This window comes from Osmerus mordax, chromosome 3 (genome assembly GCF_038355195.1).
Source record: "Osmerus mordax isolate fOsmMor3 chromosome 3, fOsmMor3.pri, whole genome shotgun sequence".
Classification (NCBI taxonomy): Eukaryota; Metazoa; Chordata; class Actinopteri; order Osmeriformes; family Osmeridae; genus Osmerus; species Osmerus mordax.
This window is the reverse complement of record NC_090052.1, coordinates 8,463,054-8,476,216: the sequence shown is the minus strand read 5'-3', so window position 1 is coordinate 8,476,216 and position 13,163 is coordinate 8,463,054. Positions and strand designations below refer to the sequence as shown.

The window sequence follows — 13,163 nt, the reverse complement described above, 5'->3', positions numbered from 1 at the left end:
ATCTGTGTATCACCACAGCGCCCCCTATGGCAGGTTGTGTACTAGCAAGACCTCATGAATATTCACACAGTGTCTTATGCTGATTGGTTGTCTGCCGGAAGGTCCTGATAGTTACTACACTATCCTTCTAATTCACGTCGCTATTTACACAGGGGATGAGTTGGCAATATGATAAAAGCAAAATGTATAATAAACCATTTATCTTGAAATATTGAATGAAATTAACAAAACATTACGTAAGTAAATTTGTTTTCTTACTCCTGAATAAATCAAACATTATGCTCTTTAGAAACAAAAAAGGAATTATTCTTTTGTCATACCCCTCCTCTTCTATCAACGTGGTACAATCCGTCGAGTTCTGCCGCAAACCATTACTCTTTAATTGAACACCTTTCATTCCTTTGCGTGGAGGATGAGGTAAGACCCATTTAATATACCTTACACATTTAGGTACATATTGTTATGTAATTATGCAGAATGGTGTAGGTTACTTGATGTTTGGATGCACCAAAGCATCTGATCTATGACAGTTTAGCTAGTTATTAGCAAGCGGCCAGTGACGTGCGGTGAGGTTTGTGGCTGGGGAGGCACATAGGCCTACTGACTCTTTCGAAATCAGATTTACAAATATATGAATTCAACAGAGCAGCTGCTTGCACATTGATTTATGATTCATATCCCTAACAAGTAACACTAGCAGGTATTAGCATTGCTACGAGTATTATGCTAGGTTGTTAGGTAACGGAAGCTAACTAAAGCTAGCTAGCTTCCGTTTTGGAAAAATAACTCTCTGGTGGAAGCGTCGGTAATATTTAGAATTCACGCATCTAAAGGACCTTAGATGCGTGAGTTTAAATATTACTAAGATTACTAATATTATTAATTACTACTAATATTACTAACTATTATTAATTCATACTTTTCACGTACAATAACATTAAATCATATTGTATACAGTAATGTGTTGTTGCTCAAGTTAACAACATCTGATCTTTGCAGGAGATGGCAGGAACAAGGCCACAGAGAGCAAAAAGAAATCCCAAACATGATACCAGTTATTATTGCTCCTTAGATGAAGATAAGGAAGGGTTTGATGTAAAATATATTAATTCATTTAAAGGTGAGTTTATTTAGAAAAGGTTTCCAGAGTTTATTACACAAAGATTTATTACACAAAGATTTTACTTATAATCTATTTTTTAACTGCACATTAGGAGAATAGATCTTGTTTTATGATCATTATGATCAGAACATCTTTCTTATTTCAAAGGAGACAAGCAACTGCTCAAAATAGAAGCTGTTATTTAGTTTTTTCTTGGGAAGATAATTGTATATCTAGATAGATACTTTATTATTTAATAATTGTTTATGGATTAATCCACAGAAACATTTTAGAAAAGTTTTAACATTTTAAAAAGTTTAACTAATCACAGAAAGACATCAAATTAAATCAATTAACTGATTTTGAAAAAGTGAATAATCTCAATTGCTACTATTTGACATCTCTGCATTGTTTAAAGTTTATTATTCTACTTTGTTTATTATATGTACCTCCAGGTCAGGGTGTGTTCAGCTGCCGGTGCTTTCAAAACAGATTTCCTTATTGAGTACAGAGGGGAAGTCATAAGTAGGGTGTCAGGTGGCTGAGCGGTGAGGGTATCGGGCTGGTAATCCGAAGGTTGCCAGTTCGATTCCCGGTCATGCCAACTGACGTTGTGTCCTTGGGCAAGGCACTTCACCCTACTTGCCTCGGGGGAATGTCCCTGTACTTACTGTAAGTCGCTCTGGATAAGAGCGTCTGCTAAAATGACTAAATGTAAATGTAAGTAGAAAGGAACAAGAAAACCGATTGAAAGTTTACCATGATGCACTCAAGGTTTTTATGTTTCATTTCCAGTTCAATGGACAACAGTTATGGTATGTGACTGTGGTTTTTTTTCTTCTAAATTTGTATCTTAACACAGTGATGTCAACATTTTCTGCCTCATCATCAGTAAAAGTAGTTTCTGTTATGAAATACAGTGCCAGATGAATATTTTGAGTTGGTGGAGGAATATTTTTCAGACATGCTAACACAAAATATGCTAAATCCTTTTCCTTACGTGGTGTAATTATTCTTATTGCATACTTGATATTTCAGTGTTGATGCTGCCAGAGAGGATGGATCATTAGGGAGACTGGTAAATGATGATGAGGCGAATCCAAACAGCAAAATGAAAGTTACAAGAGTGGATGGAAGACCCTATCTCTGTTTATTTGCACTCAAAGATATTGGTCCAGGGGAAGAAATCACTTATAATTATTGTGATTCTGACTGGCCATGGAGAAGCAAGCAATCACCTCCTCCATCACCGTCTGGTACGCTGCTGCCACTGCCAAGGACAAGAGCAGACTGCAGCGTATCATCCGTACTGCTGAGAAGGTGATTGGCTGCAATCTGCCTACCCTCGAGGACCTGCACACCTCGAGGACCCTGAGGCGAGCGAAGAAGATTGTGGCCGACTCCTCCCACCCTGGTCACTCCCTGTTTCAGTCACTCCCCTCCGGCAGAAGGCTGCGGTCTATCAGGACCAATACCTCACGCCACAAAAACAGTTTCTTCCCTTCCGCTGTTGGCCTCTTCAACAAGGCCAAGGGACCACACTGACTCAAATGACTTATTGCTTAAAACACTCTGCTTTTGCACTGCACCACAACATGGTATCTTGTACATTTGTATTTTTTGTAATATTTGTATTTTTGTATTTTTATATTGTAATTTACGGCAACTTATATCCCACTTAGTACTGCTAGTTTATGTACCCTTAGTATAGTTAGTCCACATATTTAAATTTTAGGTATATGTTTATTGTATGCACCTTCCTGCCAAAGCAAATTCCTTGTCTGTGCAAACTTTCATGGCGAATAAATCCCTTTCTGATTCTGATTCTGATATAGAATTGTAACATTACTGTCTAAAATACTTCTACCAGCTTTGAACACAATTTTGAAGGGTATATCAAGTTGTAGTACACAGTGTCAATATAGTCAAAAATATAAGAAGTGATGAGCATAGTGCCTAAAAAAGCACATTTTGCAGAAAGACTTAATCAGACTACACTATTTCAACTTGTTCAGTACTATAATGTTACAAACTGTCACATGTAGATAGATTTATGCTGATCTTATATTTATAAATATTAACTGGTATGTGATATATTTGAGTGTCTAGACACACAGGTCAAAAGTACATTTAGAAGTGCGCAGACACACAGGTCCTGTGTAATACTCAACATGTAAGGTGCAGGAATAAGGAGGACTGAGTTTTGTACATGAGAAACAAACTCGCATTCAGTGATTGTTCTTTACATTTCAGATCTCCAAAGAGATGCCATCTCAGGCTGAGGATGTGGACGCATGCGGATCCTTGTCAGGCAACACACCAGAGGTAATTTTCATCTTTTAAGACTTTTTAACTTTTACTTTTTTTAAATATGAATTCATAAGAATTGCATTCAGCTGCGTATAGATTCACAGGTTTTGTGTAATTTTAAATTTGACAAGTTAATACATTATGAAGACTATAAATCCACTTAAATCTTCTAAAGCTCTGTATATTAGGATGTACACTACCAGTCAAAAGTTTAGATCCACCTTCTCAGTTTAATGAGGATGAGAAGTTGGGTCCAAACCTTTCCTCAGTGAGTATGTTTTTGTTCTGTTTTAGTTTGTTAGTTAGTTTGTTCTGTTGAAGAACAAGCTGTGTTGAGTTTTTTTAATAATTTTTTCTTATTACAGGTGTATAATTTTAACAAAGTTAATGTAGATTTAAGGTTTTAAGTTAATGTAGCCCGGTAAAGTGAATGAATAATTGCGACGGGGCACAGGTTGAAATTATTAAATGTGGGTTGTTTTATTCCAGACTGCGTAATTGTGCTGCATTAATTGTGGAGTAGTAAAGTAGAAAACCTGCCTTAACATTTCACAACCATAAAAGTTACCTTAACATTAATCCTTTTAAATTAACAAATCTCCTTTTATGACAAATGAAAGTAAATAACTTACGATGATGTTCCACTGTTACTCGTAACTCGACAATACACACGGAGGGCCTATCAAGCACGTTCTCTCGCCTCTTAATTCAACAAAAAGAAATATACTTTAACATCATAACATATATCATGTTGCACAAACAGGAGTTCAATACTTTTGCACAAACAGGAGTTAAATCCTTTTAGTTATTTATCTTTTCACAAGACTTACGCTCTTCGCGAAACAGTGATGATTAGCTCTCCACAAGGAGAAGTACCTCCACTCTAATCTGAGCTATCCTCTGATACCCAGAGTCATCCATGTCACCAACCTGATATACACAGCTTTGTATGTCGTTACAAAGCTATATTTCCTATTATTTCTTAGTTCTATAAACTTTTATGATCGTATTTCAACTCTGCCTAAGCACCACCTTGCTTGCACTGTACATTGACGGCATCTGACCTCTCGCGGCGCTCCTGGGTAGAACGGTAACTTGCAGGCCTGTCTCTTAAAGGGCCAGCGTGACATTGGATCGCTATATGTAAGCCTTTGATAGGCGGTCTTACTATTTGAATCTTGCCCCACTTTCCACCTGGTTACACTCTCCCCTGCCAATAGTCAACGTCCTCGGTGACTACAAACTCTGATCAACCAGCTCCCCTTGAAGTTTCCCTGAAGTGTAAAGGACCATACCAGCTAACACCTGGGACTGCATGTCAGAACCAAAGAACACTTAACTGCAAGCCGACCTAGGCAATCTGTTGGGGTTACCATGCACTCCTGCATTTGACCGCTGAGAGGTACGTGGTACAGGACAAGGCATTTCAGACGTAGCACCCCCCTCATTCCTCCCTCTAAGAGTAGGAATAGGCCTCCCCACCCAACTTTCAGTAGGTATGTGGGCATCTGTTTCTAGCTCGACTATCAGAGCATCACCAAGCCCCTTCTGACTTGATGACCCGGAAAAAACTCTCCCCCCTTCCACTTCCCCTTCCTGCTGAGTGGAACAATCGCAAACTTCAGGCACTGGTTTTACTCCTTTGCATGGATACTGGAACTGGATTCCGGCAGGGTCTGAGGTTAGATCTGTGAACCCTTTTTATTGGGCCTCCCTCAACAGGCTCTACCCCATATATGGACCCCTGAACCTCCACTACTTTGTAAACTACTGGTGACCAAGCATCCTGAATCTTGTTTCTACCCAGTGGTCGATGTCGCAGGTACACATGCTGTCCCATCTCTACTGCTGGGCAATAAACTCTCTGTTCCTGCTGCTGTACTCTCTCCGCAGCCTTCCTTTCAGCATATTCCTTGGCTCGGAGGTGTGCATCTTTGAGACGTTCCTTATGTACTTGTAGCCAGTCTAGTTGGTCGTCTGCAGCCTCTTCCTGGCCCAACAGAGCATCAATAGGCAGATACGGTTGGGATCCAAACAACAAATAGTACGGTGAGTATCCGGTAGATGAGTGTGGGGTCACATTATATGCATACACAAGTTCAGGTAGGTATTCCGGCCATCTGCGCTTCTTCTCAGGTGGCAGGGACTTTAAGAGGTCATGCAGAGTTCTGTTGAATCTCTCACATTGCGGATTCCCCTGAGGGTGGTATGGTGTCATGCGAGTTTTCAAGCGTTGTGGCATCCCATATTTCAAGAACCATTCTCTCAGGAGGACCTTGGCTGTGGTCTCTGCCTTCTGGTTACGGGTGGGAAACGCTTGACTGAACTTGGTGAACACATCAGTCACTACTAGCACATTCTCACGCCCATCCGTGGATGGCTCCAGTGTAGTGAAATCCACTGCCACAACGTCTAGTGGTCAGGAAGCTACGAATGCTCTAATCTTGGGTTGTGGCATCTTTGCTAGCACACACTGGTCACATCTTTTCACCCCCTCTTCCGCATCCTTGTACATGCCTCCCCAAAAACACCTCTGTTTCAACAGGCCTAGGGTTCTCTCTATACCTTGATGCCCCATTTCATCATGAACCTTCTTCAGGACTTGCTCAGTCAAACGGCGGGTAACAACAACTGGTGGCATTCTCCAGTATAAACATCATCGATGACACGGTATAACAGACCTTCCTTTTCTCTGATCTTTCGCCACTGTTTCAACAGGGACCTCACAGGTCTGGACAAACTTACTCTCTCTCTGTGAATGGGTTTTCTCTCACGATCCCAGAACTGTCTGAACACCCTGATTGCTGGATCAGACTCTTGAAAAGTTCGATTTTTGAATATCCTGGCAAAGTAGGGGTATTCTCACACCCAACATCTTCTTCTCTTGCCAAATATGCTTGTAACTGCCTGACTTTGCCACCTCCAACTCCTACTGCCATCAAGTCTGGTCCCAGAGCTGTCCCTGTCCTAAGTGAGTTACATATTGCCACACAACCATCGTACTCTGTATCTTCACTTTCAAACTCTGGGCCCTCTGGTCCTGTCATCCGAGAGAGAGCATCAGCTGTACTGTTGCATCGCCCTGGGCGGTACTTAACCTCTATGTCAAAAATGGCGAGTTGAGCAGCCCACCGTTGCTCAATAGCACCTAATTTGGCAGTTGTGAGATGACAGAGGGGGTTATTATCAGTTATGATGGTGCACTTGGACCGTAGCAGATAACTCAGAAACTTGTCCGTAACCGCCCACTTAAGTGCTAACAGCACCAGCTTCATGCTGCTATAGTTCCGATCGTTCCTCTCAGCCCCTCTTAACCTCCTACTCGCATAAGCTATCACTTTCTTTGTACCTTGTTGACGCTGGTACAACACTGCACCCAACCCTAGGCTGCTGGCATCCGTCTCTATCACGAATGGAAGGGTGAAATCAGCATACCCCAGCGTTGGTGCACTAGTAAGTTTGTCTTTGAGATGTTCAAAGGCAATTTGACATTTGGGAGTCCACAAGCTTTTATAGACCTGAGCTCCCTTGTAGGGCTTTTTCTCTCTAAAGCACACATTTACTACATCGTGCAGTGGCCCAGCTATCTGAGAGAAACCTTCAATACATTTTCGATAATAGCTACAGAACCCCAAGAATGATTTAAGTTCCTTAGGAGTATTTGGGACTGGCCACTCCTGAACCGCACTTATTTTTCCGGGGTCAGTATGCACCCCCTCCGACAAAACCTGATGGCCCAGGAACTTGACTTTTGACTGCAGAAAATGACACTTCTCTATTTTCAGTTTCAACCCAGTCTCCCTCAGCTTTTTTAACACTGTGTCAAGTCTCACTAGATGATCTTGAAACGTGGACGAGTACACCAGCAAATCATCCAGGTAGACGAGTACGACCTGAAATACTAAGTCACTCATGATAGCATGCATGAGGCGTTGAAAAGTTGCGGGCGCGTTGCACAGTCCGAAGGGCATCCGCTGATATTCGTACAGCCCAAACGGTGTAACGAAAGCCGTCTTATGTCTATCTTTCTCATGGACCGCCACTTGGTGGTATCTGCTAGCAAGGTCTATGGTTGAAAAGATCTGTGCCCCACCCAATGCATCCAGGCTCTTGTCTATACGTGGCAATGGAAAAGCGTCACGTTTAGTCTTGGAATTCAGTCTCCTATAATCCACGCACAGCCTCAGACTTCCATCAGCCTTACAAACCAACACAACAGGCGAAGCATATGCACTCGAGCTTTCACATATTACTCCCTTTCTGAGCAGTTCAGAGATATGCTCCCTAACCTCTTCAAGCTGCGTTGGTGGTATGCGACGGTATGGCTGAGAGACAGGATTATCATCTGTCAACGGGATCTCGTGTCTCACTCTATCGGTGTACCCCAGGTCTTCATCACGGAGTGCAAACACATCAGCATATCTTGTGAGCAGTACTCCTAGTTCCGCTTGCTGTTCCGGTGTACCCCCTATCTGCAACCTACTGAATAGTGGGTCAGTTCTCTGGGTCAGTATCAGACCCTGGTTTGACATGCTGGTCTACAGTCACTTCTTCGTGATCAGCAGAGATACGCTGGAATGTCACTTCACAGGGGTGACTCTCATAACACTGACAGTGGCTAAGCACTCCAAGACTCATTTTAGGAGACAGCCAAACGTCGTCCTGTGAAAGGTTTACCACTTGTACTGGAAATACTCTACTACTAAAGGACACCACAGTGGGGACGGGAATCAGCCCACCTGGCAATGGCATGTTCCCGGGCTCTAGCATCCAACAAGCATTGGTGTCACTAGCTCTCTTGTTTACTCTAGCATAGACTGTGGCAACAGAAGATGCTGGCACACGTGTTTTGTGTGCACCACTTACTCTAGCGGTCAGCATCGTTTCGACCAGTTCAGCCCCCTGTACCCGATGGAAGGCTTCCCTCCACACAGAGTCCAGCTTCCCTCCTAGGGTGGTGTCAAACTCAGTAAGTGCAAGCTGTCTGCATTTTTGAGCGATATTCATTACTATTATGCCTGGGGGAGAAGGGTCTGACTCTGCAGCACCCCCATCATGAACTACTAAGAATCCACATTCGGGGAGAGTTAACCCCAGCACCTGAATATCTAGCTCAACATATCCCAGGTACGGCAAGGGTAACTTATTGGCTGCAGTTATCTTCAGCCACTTGTGCAGTGAAGATCACTTGTGCAGTGAAGATCTTTATCTTCCCCATGGAGGTTTTCTCTAAAAAAGCTTTCTGCTAGGGTACTCACATTACTTCCAGTGTCCAAAAGACATCTAACTGGAACACCTCCAATGAAAATATCTACATCAGGGCACTTGCCAACCGCGTGCTCTAAGAAACGCTCTTTGGTTAATGAACTGCCTGTGGAGCCTTCTGACTTCCTTCGCATTGCCCGACTCACTGCAACGGAGGGGCTCCGTTTCCCTGTACCACAGAGCTGGTTGTGGCAACGGAATGGTCTCTGTAATTACGTTGCCCAGGACACTGTCTGGCTACATGCCCCACCTCCTCACACCTTAAACATATGGGTTGGCCATCATCTGCATACTTGGGTTTGAACCTAGACCGCCCACTCCTACTACCATGTGAACCAGCTTTCTGTACAGTAAGTTCGCGAACTGCAGCAGCAAGTTCCCCCATGGCTTTACCCTGCTGAGTGATCAGTTTTACTACCTCTTGCAAAACCCCAACTACCTCACCTGGTGCACTGTTACTGGGGTTTGGACATTCAGATATTTTCCCAGACTCCGATTTCTGGCCACACTAGCACAACGGGGTCTGTCTTCCACCACCCACAGCATGGCTTCCTCACGGACATCAAAGAGAGTGGACCATGGCTTCTCTCGGACAAGCTTGCGCAACTCCCTACGCAGGAGGGCATCCTTTACCCCTTCAACAATCTGATCCCTAAGGGTGAGCTGCGAGTCAGGCACAACATTAGTGGACTGTTGGAGAGCAGAGGTTAGCAACTGGGAGAGAAAATAGCAATATTCACGAAAATCTTCCCCCTCGAGCTGTCGCCGTGCATAAAAGGCATGCAACAACTGTGGGGTGGTACGTTTCTCTCTAAAGGCCCCCTTCAGATATGCAAACAGATCTTGAGGTGGTTTCGTCTGCCCCCCCATACACAACTTTACTTCATCTAATGCTGAACCCCTTAAATGAGAAAGAATGAAATCTACTTGATCTTCAGTGTTTAAACTCCTCCCCCTGATTACACGTTCAACTTCGTCTATGAATTCGTCTACGGTTTGACCATCTTTACCTGGGTCACCACTGAATGGCACAATTTGACGTTCTCTTGGGATGTATACGTAAGATCTGGTATTGGCATTACCAATGCCTGCCAGCGTTGACATAACTTGGTCGTGCCTTTGACCTAGTTCATGAATTTGTCTCTGTAGTTGGGCAACTGGATTACCCCCATCCCCATGATCTACAGCATCTGCGCTGTTCGCATTGCGGCTGGGTCCAGCCTGAGCACAAGACGCACCCTCGTCACCAGACTCACCCTCGACCGAGTCCATGTTGATACAATGTTTCCTCTTTGAATGTCACACGGATAAACACACAGTCACAGTTGCTTCAGTCCAACCTGAGGAACCAATCTCTTTGGGCATCCTTTGCCAGCGGACTCCACAACGGTGCGGCCACCCTCCTGTGTTGCTGGAAACCGGTCCCTTGCTTCCTCGCAGGCTCTCCAGGCGCGCCACACTCCACGTCGTTGATCCTCTTGGCACTGGGACTCAGCTACTCTTCACTACTACCGTTGTCTATGCCCTTCCCAACTCTACTTGCCCGCCGACCCCAAGTAGGCAATGGAATCCCATTTCTGACACCATAATCTGTTGCCCGGTAAAGTGAATGAATAATTGCAACGGGGCACAGGTTGAAATTATTAAATGTGGGTTGTTTTATTCCAGACTGCGTAATTGTGCAGCATTAATTGTGCCACATCCGGCGTCTACGGAGATGGCTTTAAACATTCAACAAGTTAGTTTCTATGGCAGCATAGACAACGGTAGCAGCCTCTTACAGGAAACATACACAAATATAAAATTTATATTCAGCATACAACACAGCTGCTTCATTTCAATCACAAATATAAATGATAAATCTCTCTTCACAATTAACACAGTCCTGTTCGGATTAATGCATCCTGAGCACTATTCACATTGTAACTTAAACATTCACCATAATGAACAAACATGCAAAAGTAATGAAACAAGTAACTCTTGCTGCTCCACATCGCAGATACCAATTTACACAAAGCACTTGTTGAACCCATTGTGTTCAGTAGAAAACCTGCCTTAACCCTTGTGTTTTCTTCGGGTCATTCTGACCCATCAGTCATTGTGACCCACCGTCGTATTGAGACAACTGTACCGCATACAAAAACAAAGTGAAGCATTTTCTTTCTACCATTGGGCTGTCTCAGACCCCCCACATTGCGAAGGTTAAAATAAAATTATTTTTATTTGTTTTTGTATTGGGTAAAATTGGGTAAACACAACAATGGTTCGTTATGAACCTTTGGGTCATGTGACCCGAAGGCAGCACAAGGGTTAACATTTCACAACCATAAAAGTTACCTGAACATTAATCCTTTTAAATTAACAAATCTCCTTTAATGACAAATGAAAGTAAATTACTTACGATGATGTTCCACTGTTACTCGTAACTCGACAATACACACGGAGGGCCTATCAAGCACGTTCTCTCCCCTCTTAATTCAACAAAAAGAAATATACTTTAACATCATAACATATATCATGTTGCACAAACAGGAGTTCAATATTTTGCACAAACAGGAGTTTAATCCTTTTAGTTACTTATTTTTTCACAAGACTTACGCTCTTCGCGAAACAGTGATGATTAGCTCTCCACGAGGAGAAGTACCTCCACTCTAATCTGAGCTATCCTCTGATACCCAGAGTCATCCGTGTCACCAACCTGATATACACAGCTTTGTATGTCGTTACAAAGCTATATTTCCTATTATTTCTTAGTTCTATAAACTTTTATGATCGTATTTCAACTCTGCCTAAGCACCACCTTGCTTGCACTGTACATTGACGGCATCTGACCTCTCGCGGCGCTCCTGGGTAGAACGGTAACTTGCAAGCCTGTATCTTAAAGGGCCAGCGTGACATTGGATCGCTATACGTAAGCCTTTGATAGGCGGTCTTACTATTTGAATCTTACCCCACTTTCCACCTGGTTACATTCATTTCAAAACAATTTCATTCACAACAGGGATAATAACACATACAAATCATTTCACTTTCATCCTTAATTCATGTTAAAATAGGAAAATAGTACAAAGGATTAATTGGTTCTGATATTCTACACTACACAAGTGTTCGTTAGGACAAATTCCCATCTTACGATTACACTTTTTGTCAACAGGACTGTGATCATGATGTCATCCCTGTCGAAATGTCAAGTTTAGAAAAATGTGTTACATGTGGAGGACCTTTTTCGCCTCTGAAATGGAGTGGTGTGAGATGTAAAGGTAATTTTTTGAGAATAGAGGGGGGTTTCATTTGTATCTTTTGAATGTGATTCCACAGGAACACTTTTCCAAAAAACTATTCCATGTGTAGCTGTGCTATATGTTCAAAATTAGCCATTTGCTGCTGCACTGACTTAAAGTACTTACCCATTCTGCCTTCCTTTATAAATTCTTAATTTTCTCTGTCTAGTTTGCAATCAGTCCTGGCATAAATAGTGTTATGTGAAACACAAGTAGGACATCACTGAACTTCTGCAAGTGGTAAGATTTTTAGTAGAATTATTCTCGGTGAAATGCTTTCCAAGTATACATAATATATATATTTTTTTAATCATTATCAGGTCTGTACAGAACAAAGTTCAAGTGAGGTGGCATCATCAGAAGAGGAGTATGTTCCTGATTCCATAGATGATTCAAACAGCTTGTGGGATGACAGATCAGAGCCTTTAGAAATCAGTCACAAACAAGTACAGAATTGTGAGGTCTCCACCATCAAGTCTGCTTCCAAAAAGAAAAGACACCACCAAGGACGTTTTGTAGAGGAAGAGAGGGCCTCATGTACTAACGCTTTTGCGCCCACTTCAGGCGTATTTGTTTAGCAATTTGCGCGTAAAAGCATGGCGAGGTATGTACAAACATTCACTGAGGGCACTGAGGGAAAAGCGCAGACTGCCTGTCGCGGGAACTGAAAATGGCAAATTGCGCTTTTCCGTGTCATGCATATGCATTCACGGGAGGGTCAATGGGAAAGTTGGAGTTTCCCATAAAGAGATGGGAGGGGATGCTAAAGTGCGCCTAATTATGTATTCCGCGGTATGTGCAGAAACCGCCTGTGATAGCGCACCTCTATTTTGCGGTGAAAATTCTCCGCCTGATAAAAGCAGGCGTAAACCAGGATGCGCATATGCCTCCTGTTGAAATGGCAACCGTAACCCGAGCAAGACGAAGGAGACATAGGCCAAAGTATTTTTTGCCACAAGGATCTCACATTGAGTTGAGTGAACACGAAATCATTACGTGTTACAGATTAAGCATCCATGCAATATTACAGTTACTGGAAGAAATCAAAGATTACATCGAATCTCCGACTCAGCGTTCACATTCCATTCTAGCAGTTGTTTAACTCCTCACTACATTACAAATATTGGCATCGGGATCATTTCAAACAGTCATCGCTTTTTTGACTTTGGTGGCTGATCCATGATAGAAAGAGAGAAGGGGGCCCA

At 42.7% G+C, this 13,163-nt stretch overlaps 2 long non-coding RNA genes across 3 annotated transcripts; both read left to right on the top strand.

The window, feature by feature from the left end:
- The first annotated feature begins 356 nt into the window (after positions 1 to 356).
- Positions 357 to 1,631, top strand: LOC136940275 (uncharacterized). Its single transcript, XR_010876381.1, has 3 exons — positions 357 to 417; positions 1,000 to 1,120; positions 1,558 to 1,631. It is a non-coding gene; the product is annotated as an uncharacterized lncRNA (long non-coding RNA).
- Positions 1,632 to 1,823: 192 nt separating this feature from the next.
- On the top strand, positions 1,824 to 12,500 carry LOC136941177 (uncharacterized). 2 transcript variants are annotated; one of them, XR_010876452.1, is made up of 5 exons: positions 1,824 to 1,917; positions 3,356 to 3,427; positions 11,832 to 11,937; positions 12,128 to 12,198; positions 12,279 to 12,500. It is a non-coding gene; the product is annotated as an uncharacterized lncRNA (long non-coding RNA). The 2 variants fall into 2 exon arrangements; XR_010876451.1 differs by lacking the exon at positions 1,824 to 1,917 and having other exon boundaries at positions 3,252 to 3,427.
- Positions 12,501 to 13,163: the final 663 nt, after the last annotated feature.